General features: G+C 48.8%; 1 long non-coding RNA gene across 1 annotated transcript; it reads left to right on the forward strand.

Annotated features, from left to right (window-relative positions):
• Positions 1-4,016: 4,016 nt before the first annotated feature.
• On the forward strand, positions 4,017-5,777 carry LOC127015182 (uncharacterized). Its single transcript, XR_007766292.1, has 3 exons — positions 4,017-4,079; positions 4,281-5,098; positions 5,648-5,777. It is a non-coding gene; the product is annotated as an uncharacterized LOC127015182 (long non-coding RNA).
• The last annotated feature ends 4,425 nt before the right edge of the window (positions 5,778-10,202 follow it).

Genomic DNA, 10,202 nt, shown 5'->3' on the forward strand with positions numbered 1-10,202 from the left:
CACCAGAATGGAAACGTTGGCTCACACCTGCCTCCGAGACCTGGTTCATCCTGGCTGACACTTGTTACCTGAAGTGCTTGGATTTGGTGTGTAGTCACTCTCAGCACCTCTTACAGCAATGCAGATGCTCCAGAGGGGGTTGTATAAATTTGGTGGGTTGAAATGTTCTCTAAAAGGAGCGGTCCTTTCCCAGCACAGGTTTAACTATTTAAAATGGGACTCCTCCGGTCCAGCCCCACCACGCAGCCGAAGGAGTCCCCTTTTTTTTGCTAATAGAGTTGAAAAGAGTGAGAGTTTTAGCTAGCATTGCTGTAGCATTTGGAGAAGTGATTTTTTTCTCACGTTATCCAATATTTTTGCCCAAATCAATCCACTAAGCAGCGTCCGCTAGGCACTGCATAATTCAGCATCATTTGGTGCCTGTAATGCTACAATTACTCTTCAAGGCTCATTTGCTTCAAGGTCTTCAGGCTGTAAAGTTATGGGAGTGTGGTTAGTTGATTTTCAGGAATGTCTACTCTCTGGCAGGGGCTGGAGAAGGAAGGAACTGAAAAGAAATGCATGCAAATTCAATGACATAGCAGGAACTTTAGAGGCATTTCAACACAGCAATACCCACAGGCAAAGAAATCGTAATTGTTCAGGGAAAATACGGCCTTGCCAACTTCTACGATTTTATCAGGAGTCTCATAATTTCCAGAGTGTCCTTAAAAGCCCAGCTGCTGGAGTCATCCCATTGTCAGGGAGTCTCAGCTTCCTTTCAATGAAAAGGAACGTTTCCAGCCTTTTTTTTTCCCCCAGAGAAAATCTTGAGAAAGTAAAGTATGCTGAAGGTTCAGAAATGGAAGGAAAAGAGAACTCAGGTCATATTAAAAACAAGCAGAAAACCAACACAAAAATGCATGATCAAAAGCATGCTCACTCAAGTGGTTTTTTTGGAAAAACTCAATGGCAAAAACAAACCTATTGCTATTTTTATCTGGACACCTGATTTGCAGACACTTGTGCTTGGCTGTCCCAGCCTTGTGCCCTTGCCTCGCAAAGGCTCAGGCAGCCTTTGGTGGCTCCAGGATGGGGCAGGAGGAGATGCTGAGGCTCCACCCTTGCTCTTTTTCTTTCTCTTCTCCCCATTTTCACCGTGACTTGTAGTTCTCCAGCTCTCAGGAGCATTGTCAGCCCTAAAAGTGTGTATGCCCTGACACAAATGCTTGTTGCTTTGCTACTGGCCATGTCAACTACTTGTATATCGTCTTTGGGCAGTAGCTGCTTAGCTATTCCCCACTGTCTGGCACAACAAGCCCTTACAGTGTAGATGATGGTGGCATCCAGCATGGCTCGCTGTCCTGCATCCCTTCCACCTCTCTGTGTGGTGGCTTAGCCCACCTGGCATTGCTCTGCTCCTTGAAGGCACTGCTCTCCTCCATGTTTCCATCCAAGTTCACATCTACAGGAATGTCTTGGCACACATGCTGCCTGTGTTCCCTGTCCTCAGCTGGCACCTGGCTGCCCACTCAGCTTTCCCCATCGTGAACATCATCCCAGCCCCAGGGCCCATGCAGTAGTGGTATCTGCTCCTCTGGGTGTCTGGCACCTGGGATGAGGGTGCATGGGATGGCTGATGGAGGACGTTAGCTACCCCAGAGCCAGTGAGAATTTGGTGAGACCTGAGGAGAGTTAACCTTCATGGGGAGGCTTGAGGGTGCTTTGGTAGGGGGGGAGCAGGCTGCTATGGCTGGTGTGGACAGTTTTTCGAGAGCTAAAGGAGTGGTGTGGAAAGTTGGCTGTGCTTTGCCCTCTGTCATGGCTGCGAAGTTAAAACCATGATAAGCATGGGGGAGGGTAGAGGGATTGTAGCTCCCTGGTGTTGTGGTAACGAGGTCAGGTGAGGGGACTGAAAACCAGCGGCAAAGGCATAGTTATGCTTGCAGGGTAGCTGGGCCCTTAATTATGTGAGTAATCTTCCTGAGCGGGCTTGTGCAGATACAAGTGATGAGTAAGTGCTGCAGGGTCATGTTTGCAAGAGGAGTGTAGGCTTGAGGGCCAGCCAAAGCCTGCACATGGACATGGAGGAGAGGCAAGGGAAAGAGAAAGGCGGGTGAGCAGCAGGGCAAGGGGAGGAGAGGAGTCTGTCTTGACCAGAGGACATTACCTGCCTTTCCTAGGAGGGTCGTTATAAAGACCTGAGGTGGGATGCCTGAACTGAAAGTGAAGACACCATCTTTTTTTTAAGCAATGCACCTTTCTATTCAGAAAATGGCACTGGGCTTTTTTGTTAGAGGCCGTGAGTCTTTACAGCACCTTTCAGTAGTACCGTGAGTCTGCCCCCTCATTCCTCAGAGCGGCCGCTCAAGAAAGGCTGGAGATAAATATAGCCAGGGATGGGAAAATTCACGTTTTTAGAAGCTTCTCTCAGTACTGGATCAGCACCCAGAGGTTTCAGCACTTATTTTGAGCACGTTTGGACTTAACTGGGCCTCCTGGCTCCTGGAGGCAAAAAATAAGCTTTGTCACAGCATTTGTTCTGCTTCCAAGAGGTTCATGGCAATGCAAGCACAATGCTGCTTTCCTCCAGCCCTCTGAAATCACCCTTTGGCTAACCAAGAAGCCTCCCCATGCATGGAAGCTGGTGACTTTAATCTTTTCCCGGCAAGCTGTTGGCTGTCACAGAGGAGGTACATGTACAGTGCTCTCTCCATAGCTTTGCTGTTGGTCCAAAATACAAATCCCAGACTTCCAGAATGGATTTTGCTCTTTTTGCGTGTGGAAGTATAGTGTTGCAGTTCTGCAGGCCACATATGGAGCTGTAGCGGTTGCGATGTGAGGAACTGTTCAACGTGAAAACAAGGTACTGCAGTCTGAGCCCTCTTCTGCACTACCTTTGTGCCAGCGGCTCTGCGAACACCGAGTGCTGTGCAGGAAGGACTCCTGCGCCCTTCATGCAGCGCTGAGCTGTGATTCCCTTTGCTCTTCATATTTCAATGAAGTCTCTCTCTCTGTCTCGCTGCCTGCACGATTCTGCCAAAGGTTTGGATTCATAATGCTGCCAAAATGTCTTGCTGAAATCGAAGAGTGAAAATATTTCTGTTTCTGAAAGGACGCACATTGCTGCTGACAAGGAGTGAACTCTTTCTTTCCATAGACAAAACCCCAAATGTCTGTTCTGGCTCTAAGCAGATATTAGCTTCAGCCTAAGGAAAACAGCAACAAATCAGGAAAGCCGAGTTTCCTGCAGAAAGCCCAGTGTTTGTCTGTCTGGTAACTGAGTGCTAATTCCAGGAATAAAACAGCTGCTATCCTTGCACACAGGCAGTTGTCTTGGAATTTAAAGAGGAAATGAAATGGGGAAAGGAAACAAAAAAAAATATTAAAACATCATGTATAAAACCATGCCAGAGGTATAGAGAAGCAGAAGTTCTCATTCAACGAAGCGTTACATGATTGCTCGATAGGTCAGCAAATACTGCAGGTGAAATTCTCGGTCCTCTGAAGTTGATTGTCAAAATTTGGAGGCTGGATCTTTCTCACAGACCAAGCTGTGCATGTGTACCTCATTTTGCCTGAAATGCTTAGTCTGCTTTCATGCTGTTCACGGGAGAGACTGAGTCCTGATCCATGGAAAAACAGTGCCCGAGATGCAACCAGCACTAAGTCAAGGCGGTCCCACAAGTACAAATTCAGAGAGACTTCAAAATCTAGGAAAAAGTGGTCGCCAAGACAGTTTCAGCTCCTGACTGAGTTGAAACAGAGAGTTTTACTTAAGTGGGAACTTGCACAACCCCCATTATTTTATCATCTTGATACTTCATCACCTTTATTGTGTTCATTCTGGTGCAGCCCTAGGAGATGCAGGTCTCTCCTGGCACAGGTGAAGAATATAATCAGAGATTTACTGACATCCCTTAGCCTGGCTGGTCTTGCCTATAAAAGGCCTTTGTCTTCAGCTGTGGCTTGGTACTGATGCAAGACCTTTTCCTGGTGCACCTCTGTTCTGTCTCTGCCCCTTCCTCCCATCAAGAACAAAAGGGCTTCCTCTGTATTTAGTAGGGATGCTGTGCAACACTGAAGAACAACATCCTGAGGTAACCCCCAAAATGGCTTTTATTCATGCTGTGCTGCTTCTTGCTGAGGGCTCCTGTGTGTGCAGGAGTTGCTCCTAGCTTCCCTTTGCCACGTCTGCTTTACCCTCCCGTCCTGTATTCCCCTCTCCTCCACGGATTCCCTCTGTGAGACTGCTGTTTTCTTCTCTCTCCTGACCTCTGCTTTGCTGTGCATCCCCACAGATGCGCGTGACCTGGGCAGGGTAGGCTGAAGGGACCTGCTGTCTCCTCCTGGGGCACCTTGGGGCCCTGCTGGCATGCCCTCCCTTTGCAGGAGGCTCCTTTCCTTGCCCATGCAGAAGGCACCAGGCCTCTCTGTGGCATGACATTGATCTGTGTGCATCAGAAAACATAATGGCTCTGGAGAAGAGATTGCTTTGGACCAGCTGAGAAGCTTGACATCTCTCAAAAGGCTTTAAAGCTCCTGTCATTGGGTCTACAAGGACTTTGGACTGCATTTGCATCTTCTAGATTGCCAGAGAAAAAAACCCTTCCCCTGTCCTTTTTGCCTTTTCTGCTGTCAGAAGATGCCTGGGGAGGGAGAAGCTATGCTACCAGCCATCTGACTGCCCCTCTCTGTGCTGCTCCTGTGGCAGGAGGTGGGAAATCGCCGATGTCACCGTGCCTTTTGCTTTGCCTCCCTGCAAAGTGCCACTGCTGGCAGGGAGCCGTGGCTGGGGCAGCCTGCTGGGATGCTTTGCTCTGTCTTCCTTTCTCCCAGCAGCCTCCTGACTGCATGGGAACAATGGGATGACGTGACCGGAGCCCTGTAAATACTAATTCCCCTTTGAAGCTGTCGCACCAAACAGGAAGCGCAAACAGCCCCAGAATAGAAATTCAGTCCTTGCTCATTCCTCAGCAGAGGCTGCTCCCAAATAATGCCACCTGCCAGACCCCTCCTCACGTGTCCGAGCCACTCTGCCCCTCGTTGTGTTCCCCAGGCCCGGTGCTTTGATTGGACCATGCCCATGAGGAGGTCATCTCCTACCTGGGACTGGCAGGTAAATGGTTTTTGGGATGTGCCTTGCCCTGGCAGAGCTGGGGCTGGCAAGTGATGTTGCCTACGAGGATGGAGACAGGTTGGGAGGGTGGCAGGGGCCAGGCAGAACCAGGAGGTGATACTGGTTTTGAGGACAGATCACAGAGGGGAAGCTGTGCTCATGTTACCCCTGCTCTGAGGTGGGCTCTTGTTGCCAGAATTGCAAGCATCACATTGACCTGCTAATAACCTACCCCCTCAAAACTAATTTTCCCTTTTGCACTGAACAGTGGGGTGTTAGCACATGAACTTGCAATTGCTGCTGGGCTGTTGTTCCCTATGTAACATGTTTACTGGGACGTCTGTTGAAATCAATACACCATTAGGAAGTACGCTGTAAGGAGTGAAGTGTTGATCCAAGTGAGGATGCACCCTGGGTGGAGGGTTTGGATGTGTCAACTGGATTGCAGGACCTCTGCTAAAGCAAAACTTTCGTGCCTGCTCCCTTTAAACTGCCCTGAGCGTTCAGAACAACCCCCTTGCTCGTCCTTCACATTTGGTGTATTTGCAGTTCCTGTGAGTGGGCACGCTGCATTTAAATGAGGCTTCAGTCATCATGACCTGCTGCTCCTTATCCTGCAGTCCAGCAGTGATGTGACAGTGCTGGATTTTGGATGTCAGAAGATTAGTTGGTGCTGAGTATGTGCTGGTCAGTGGTGCAGAGACAACACTGTGCAGGTCAGTGGTGCTGAGCGGGTACAGAAGGGTGGTGATGCAGCATGGTATCACACATGGTCTTGGGACTGAGGACAGCCACAGCCTTTTCAGGAAAATCTTTTTGTCCCCCAAGCTTTGACTGGCTTTCTGTAAAATGAGGATAATGGGTCTATCAGACTGAGCTATTTGGAGCAGGTACCATCTCCTAGTCTTTGTGCAGTAACAAGGTCCCTTATGCTGGAAGTGAGATATTACCTGCAGCACTGGCTTCTGGTATAAAGGCAGGAGCCATGTTGTAGCCAGAGCTAAATCTTTGGTGTTGACTTCAGTAGAAAGTGCTTGGGCTGGGAAGGGGCTCACAAGAGACAGTCACAAGAAAAATGTCCCAGTGTGTGCAGATGAGTTCCCCCTCTGAGTGAAGAGGGATGCGATGATGCTTTCCTGCGGGACACAGGTTGGCTTCCTAGCTCAGGGACCCATCAAACAGCAAAGTTTCCCTGAAGACTGATGTGCAGCTGGGCTCTGGGCGTACAGATGGACTATGGAGTTGTAGGCATGTCCTCCCCTGCCAACCTGGCTACCTGACAGCATGTGGGTCTTGCCTCTACCAACCTTTAGTCTCTCGATCAGTTTCTATATTGCTTTACACTTTGCCAGGTTAGGAGAAGAGTTCAGAGGGCTGGGGACAGGCAAACATGTTCCTCCCTTTGTGCCATTGATATGTTTTAGCACAGTTTTATCTAGTACTTTCTAGACAGCCCTGAGCAGCTAAATGGAAGTAAAAATGGGGAAATCCACATGGAGGAAGAATACTAGGTTTGGTAAGCCCCAGCCTGGCTTCTTGGATGGCTTCAGGCAACCCTTTAAAGACCCATTTCTAGGGGCTTTCTCTGAAAACGGGGACATCCTGACCTGTGTTGGTTACAGAGGAAAGAGCTTTGCTTCACTTCCCTGACTGTCTTCTGTGCTCCTGTCTCATTTCCATTGCTGTTCTTTAACCTCGGCCTTGCCACCTCCTGACTGCTCTCCAAAATGTGCAGTAGTGATGATAACATGCTTCTTTTATCTGCAAAGCACGCTGGTACCTATTGATGAAAACACCCATAAGATACTACTGTACTGCTGGTAGGGGAAGGATTTTCTGCCTTGGCACTCGGGATCTGCCAGGCTTCCCTTGCATATGTACGTAGTCAGGAGGGTCACCAAGCTTGCAAAGTTTCAAGATGGGAGCAAGGCTTCCTGGTATTTCCAATAACCATCTCTAATCATTGTTTTAACTAGGGGAGAAGGGATTGAGCTTGTTACTTGTGTGAGACTGAAGGTGTATCTAGTTTTCAGCAAGCAGTTTGTAGAATAGCAGCCGTCTGGGAGTTAGGCTGAGATAAAAGAACACATCACTGCATCTTCCCATGGCTGTGCCTGAAGCTTCCAAGTTACACCACCACTTATTCTCAGCTTCTTGCCTACAGTGCTACTGATAATGCATGTTTCCAGCTTCCATCATGCACGAGGTTAAACATGACATCTCCTGAAATGCTGAGTGTCTTCTTCCCTGCACCCTCAAGGTGATGGGCTAGGAGCAGATCAGCTGAGGAGGAAAGAAAAAACACTTGAAGACAGGGAAATGTGTTTTCACACTTTGTTGCCAAGCTGAGACTGGAGGAGAAAAAGAGCAGGGACTGAGCTTCTGTGTAGCACAGTGATCTGTCAGGAGCAGTGGCAGCTGGGAACTGCATGGCTCAGGAGGCTGGGTAATGGGCTATGAAAGTCCTTCACCTCTGGGTTCACAGTGTTCATCCAGCCACTGGCCAGCAGTGAGGGAATATTGTTGCTCTGGCAGAGCTGCTCAGTGGTTTCTGTGAACACAAAAGGACTCACTGCTGCTCTGACAAGCTCTATTCCTGCTGCGGCTCCTAACAAGTGCTTAGGGAACCAAGAGCTGGTTTTGGCAAGACTGTTGTTGCCCCATTGGAAATTACTGGGAGAAATGGCTCCAGTTAGACCAGCTGATACTGGTCCGCACTTGTGACTTGGGCACACAAATGTTTTCTCATCTGTTTGGTGCCACATGAGGAAATGTGTGTGCTCAAATCAAAAGAACTGAAGAGATGGGCTGGATATCAAAAAGCAGTAACTGGATGGGCTAGCAAGACAAGAAGTGAATGGGAGCGTGTTCACATGGGCAGATCAAACCTTGTCAGTGGTAGCTGGGAGCCTGGAGAATCGTCCAAGATTACAACCAAGTCCCTGATGGTCCCTTCCCGGGAAAAGGATGACTTCAGGTGTTGATGGAAACCACTACACGCTCTCGTTACTGGTACCTTATCAAAATGTTGCTGTTCCAGATCCTGGAGAAATTTGCACCCAAGATAGATAACTTTCTAGCTGAAGGACCAGCTGGCTTGAAGTTCAGAAAGTAAGTGGTATAAAAAAACCATTTGCTATTCAGGAGAGCACTGGGGAGTGCTGGGAGGGTGGCATATGCTTTTGGTGACTTTGCAGGCGTCAACAGTGACAAGGCATAAACATCCCTGGGTAAGGCTGCAGTTGGCTAGAGGTGGCGAGAATGCTAAAAGGCTGGTGCAAAGTATGACTGCCACAGCGGCTGTGGGGAAGGAGTGAAATAATTGGCTTGACCTTGGGATAGGTGTCAGACAGGCTTGTGCTCGAACACCGGCTTCAAGACACATCGGAAAAAAATGTTCAAAAGAACCACTGATGAAAAATCTACAGGAGGGTGCTTTGTAACCCTCAGAGGATGGGAGAATAGTTAACTGTATGCTTCACAGGCCTAAACGGACCTTTGCAGGAAGACTGATGAAAATTTTTAGGAAAGAGGTTCAGGAAGAAGACACATTAGATGTAGAGAGCTAATGTGGAAAGACAGATAGTGGTAATATCCAGCTTTGCAAACATATTCCTATGCAGATCTTGAGAGACTGCAACACTTTATCCTTCCTATGTATTTAAGGCACCTTGGCAATGTGGTGACAAGGAACTTTAAGCGTTGCCTCAAAACCTGGTGTCAAGCTGGGCATGTGACCCTGCTCTAGCTAAACTCGCCTGCTTTTAGAATAGGTCACCATGCTACAGTGTAGTGTAAAATTAAACTGGTGGTGCCTGGTTCAGAATCCTTGTACTGTGTGTGAGCCAGGCATGGAGAAAACCTGGCGTTCAGAAGCTCTCTGAACTGGGACGATAAGAGATGGCAAAGCACTAAGCCCACTCAAAGCACGGCTGCAGCCTGGATTTACAGCACCATCAGTGGTGATGGATGTCAGGGTGTGCGGGTTAAGGGAGTGAAGGGTTGCAGCCAGAGTGAGCCGATGGGGCTGGCGGCTGCTGAGCAGGGCACCCTGGCAAAGCTGTGACCTGGCTGAAGAGCCTGGAAGCACACAGAGGTAGTGAAGGATGGAGGGAGATGGCTGACCACTGGCTTCCGTGTGTGCATTTGCTGCTGGTGGTGCTGATACCCAGCTGTGCTGCACAGCACAAGGCAGGAGGTAAGGAATGGGATGCCCAACCTGTCGTGTGGGTGCAGGTGGCAGTTGCATCTCTGATGCTGGGGTTGGGGGAGCTGCTGTGAGCTGATGTCATGGGCTGAAATCCTTCTGTCAGGATTCAGGGAAGGGGCTGGGGCCGTTTCATTTACTTAACATCCTGTGCCAGCTTCCCGGGGCTCCTTGGGGTTTTCTGAGCCTATGCATCGCATTGTTGCAGTGACCTTTCTCGAATTGCTTTGGGCTCAGTATCAGCACAGTCTACCCCTGTCTATATTGAAAATAGGATTACTTTCTGCTTTCCACCTCAAGAGGCAAATTGGAGACCACAGAGCAGGATTTAAGCCGTTAAGGCATTCCTATTAATTAGTCTCCTTTCCAGCAAACTCCCTGGAAGTAGAAAAGGCAGAGAGGTAAGATGCAAAAAGTCCCTCATCTCTGGGGTGAGCTCTGCCAGAGTGGTTGGGGTTTTTTTTCAGTTTATTCTGATTCTGAGGTAAGTATGCTCACTGATGTCCCGTGGGGGGAGAACAGGGTTTAGCAAACAAAGCCCTGTGAAAAGGGAGAGCCAGAAATAGAAAGGCTGTGAATATAGAAGCCCCAGGCAGTGTCTTCCTCTGCCTGGAAGACGCTTTCCTTATTACAAAAGCCACCCTCTGACTGGCTGTCTGATGGCCCCAAGCAGTCAGGGGAAAGCAAGGCCATCAGAGAGGCAATTTTTTTTTTGAGGCACAGTAAAGACCTATTCATAAAAGAAGCAGCAGGAGGGAAGGTGGGGAAGGGAGGAGGAGGGAAACAAAGGGAAGTTGAGCCAGACCTTCTTTCACTCTATGAAAACAGTCTTGGTATTAACACTTTAACAGTGCTTTAAGCATCCTCAAGCCCTGAAAATCTGCTAATTAATCCACA

Source organism: Gymnogyps californianus, chromosome 3, assembly GCF_018139145.2.
Source record: "Gymnogyps californianus isolate 813 chromosome 3, ASM1813914v2, whole genome shotgun sequence".
Classification (NCBI taxonomy): domain Eukaryota; kingdom Metazoa; phylum Chordata; class Aves; order Accipitriformes; family Cathartidae; genus Gymnogyps; species Gymnogyps californianus.